The sequence below is a fragment of the Ostrinia nubilalis genome, chromosome 12, assembly GCF_963855985.1.
Source record: "Ostrinia nubilalis chromosome 12, ilOstNubi1.1, whole genome shotgun sequence".
Taxonomy (NCBI): domain Eukaryota; kingdom Metazoa; phylum Arthropoda; class Insecta; order Lepidoptera; family Crambidae; genus Ostrinia; species Ostrinia nubilalis.
The window spans coordinates 13,265,146-13,268,272 of NC_087099.1; the positions used below are offsets into that span (position 1 = coordinate 13,265,146).

Below are 3,127 nucleotides of genomic sequence, written 5' to 3' on the forward strand. Positions count from 1 at the left end.
ATATGGCATCAGTGGGCTGCTCTTAGCGCGCGTCATCCGTTCGGGCGGGCTTGATTTCTCTATTTTAGTTAAAATGGAACGCGAAAGTTTAAAATCTTATATTACAAGCGGATACTTATGGTCAGGCAGATATTTTATACTACAACTAGCTGTTGCCCGCGGCTTCACCCGCGTGAAATTTAGTGTCACAGATCGGCATAAATTATAGCCTTAATGTTAATCTGGGTTACAAACAATAATACTGTAAAGTTTCGACAAAATCCGTTCAGTAGTTTTTGCGTGAAAGAGTAACAAACATCCAGACATCCAGGCATCCAAACTTTCACATTTATAATATTAGTAGGATAGTAGGATTTCCCGGTTTCCACCAAGGCAAGGCGGAGGAGAGAAGTGTTTTCAAAGTCAAAGTTAACCCAGAACTAAGTAATGGATAGTTTCTTAATTTATATTATTCACTTTCTTAGATAATATTTATTGATTGTTACTTGCTGTGTACTTTATAAGTAAATTTGCTGTATCTAATAGATATAACATTTTATTTACTGCTAGCAGAGGAGGATAGTTTTGATAATATTTTATGTATCATATTTACTTAAAACATATAATCCGGCATGTAAAATAAGTTCTGTGTACAAATATATTTGTTTGTCAAAGTCAAAGTAAAAACTGGCAGATTCCTGATTTTTCATTTTCATGAAAAACTTGTTGTTAAGTATTTACCTAAATACAGAAAATTTAACAATGGTTATAATTAATTGTAAAATCCTAACACATTTTTTTTTACCGTAGACGGCTAAGTATTTTTCTTTTTCTTTATGAAGGAAACAAACAGCATGAATTGATACATGTATACAAATGCTGATGCATGGTATTTTAGCATTGCATAAAAAATATAATTTTCAACCTAATGTATTGTTTTTTTGTTTGCTAGGCCTTACATTGGGCCCTTTACTTGGGCTTTTTTTGAAGGACAGTTCAAGGTAAGGACCTTTTTCTTTCTGTGTTGCCAGTTATGGCGTCTTTGTCATAGTTTAGGAGTCGTCATAATACTTAGGCGATTGTCACAATGATCGAAATGTAACAAATGTAAAATGTAATGTAAAGTCGACTTACTAGTCTTGACACTTGCATGCCCTTCCCTTTGTACCCTTCACTGAGTCGAGTCGTTACAACCGTACCCTGTTACAATCGTACCCAGTCTTCCCTACCTGTGCTATTTCCCTCGATTTAGTGTCTGGGGATTTTGTTAGACTAATAACGACTAGCACAGATACTATCTGCCTTTACAATACGATCAGCTAATTTACTGTTTAATTAATTTAAATAGATTTTAACGCGATACTATTTAATATTGATATTTCAGTATCCGCGCCGCGTATCGCGTTAAAATCTGTTTCATCATCATCATCATCATCATTTCAGCCATTGGACGTCCACTGCTGAACATAGGCCTCCCCCAATGACTTCCACCATCCAGCGCCTTCCTGCTACCTTTATCAGGTCGTCGGTCCACCTTGTGGGTGGACGTCCCACGCTGCGTTTTCCGCAAAATCTGTTTAAATTAATTAAATTATACAACGCGAAAGTTTAAAATGAATTTACTGTTAGGGAATGGAAGTCAAAGCCTGCTGACAACTTGAACCCAATCGAGGCATTCACTGGGCTGGTATGTATGTACCTAAAGGCTGCACCTACACGGTACATTATGTGTGGTTGTGGCCAAAACCTGCCTTTTGCTGTACCTATGTATAACATTATGTAGCTATTATTTACTGATTCCTAAATTTAGATCTCATGGCACAGCTTTTGCGGCTTCAATTTCAGTTAACGAATCAATCATATACAAACTTACTCGTAGAATAAAATGCCTACATTAATACATTTCTACTTCCGATGCCATCTTATTACTTTAGTATTCATCAGTAGGCTGGAAGCGCTAAAAAAAAGCTGTTGAATTTATTTTAAATCAATAAGTTATTAACGGTTTCTATTATACTAATTTTTGCACCTTGCGAATAGATGCGCCGATGCCTTAAAAATACTCGCAGACTTTTGTCGACAGATAGGTCTTATTTGTATGGGAAATCGGCCGATACCCAATCGATGTAATGTGCGCATTACTATACTTTCTCATACTGATTAACTAACAGCCCAGCTATCGTCCGATAAAAAGTCTTTCTTTAGTCTGCGGGGATTCTAAAGGTAAAGCACACTTTTCTACCCGGAAAGGGATCAACACCCAATCGCCTTTAGCCGCGCTGTCAACCGCGAGGCTAGGCGTTTATGTTACGGTGCGGATATATGTGTGTTGAAGTACAAAGAATACTGACACAGCCCCGAGCTAATACGGTTATGGTCCGTTGAGGGTTAATAACTATGCTTCGTCCTTTAAAAGATAAGGAATATTGACTAACTGTAATTTTTTCGTTGTTTCAAGTATCAACCCTTAGAAACATCCACTTTCTCAGAAAAGGAGCTACAAAGAGGAGATGCACTGGATGCTACAGAAAATTCAGAAAATACCTAACGAGTCGGGAAACGGATAAGAAAGTGAAAAAAGTTATTACTGAATGTAACAAGTGTAAAAAAGCTTTATGCCTGAAATGTTTCAATGAAATACACGAATGAGGCAGTTTTTAATTTAATATCTTTTATTTATTAAACCTTTCTAACATATTGGTAGGTCATGGTTGATTCTGTAGGTAGGCTGTTCAATTTCTCCCAAGATATTCAAGGTTAAGAAAAATCTTAAAAGTAATGTTCTAAATAGAATAAATACATTTCAATGACGATGAATAACTGGGACATTCTGTTGTGGTATTAATATTTAGCAAGTAATTTAAGTACTAACATAATTACTTATTTTCAGGCATCCAGTTCAAATATATAAACTCCAACAAAGGTGGCTACCTCATAATGATCGATGGGTTTACATTTTCGAAGGTTTGCAGGACTAAAAGTTGGGTGTGTTCTAATAGATACGCCTCTAACTGCACAGCAAAGATCCGACTGTCACAAAACGATGACGTCATCCCATATAGCTTGGAACACAATCACCCGCCGCCGAAGTATCACGTGTCCAAAGATGGGCGTTATGTGAGGATTTAATTTCATTTCTCCTTAATTA

At 36.5% G+C, this 3,127-nt stretch overlaps 1 long non-coding RNA gene across 1 annotated transcript; it reads left to right on the forward strand.

The window, feature by feature from the left end:
• Positions 1 to 1,606: 1,606 nt before the first annotated feature.
• On the forward strand, positions 1,607 to 2,640 carry LOC135076558 (uncharacterized). Its single transcript, XR_010258300.1, has 2 exons — positions 1,607 to 1,666; positions 2,438 to 2,640. It is a non-coding gene; the product is annotated as an uncharacterized LOC135076558 (long non-coding RNA).
• The last annotated feature ends 487 nt before the right edge of the window (positions 2,641 to 3,127 follow it).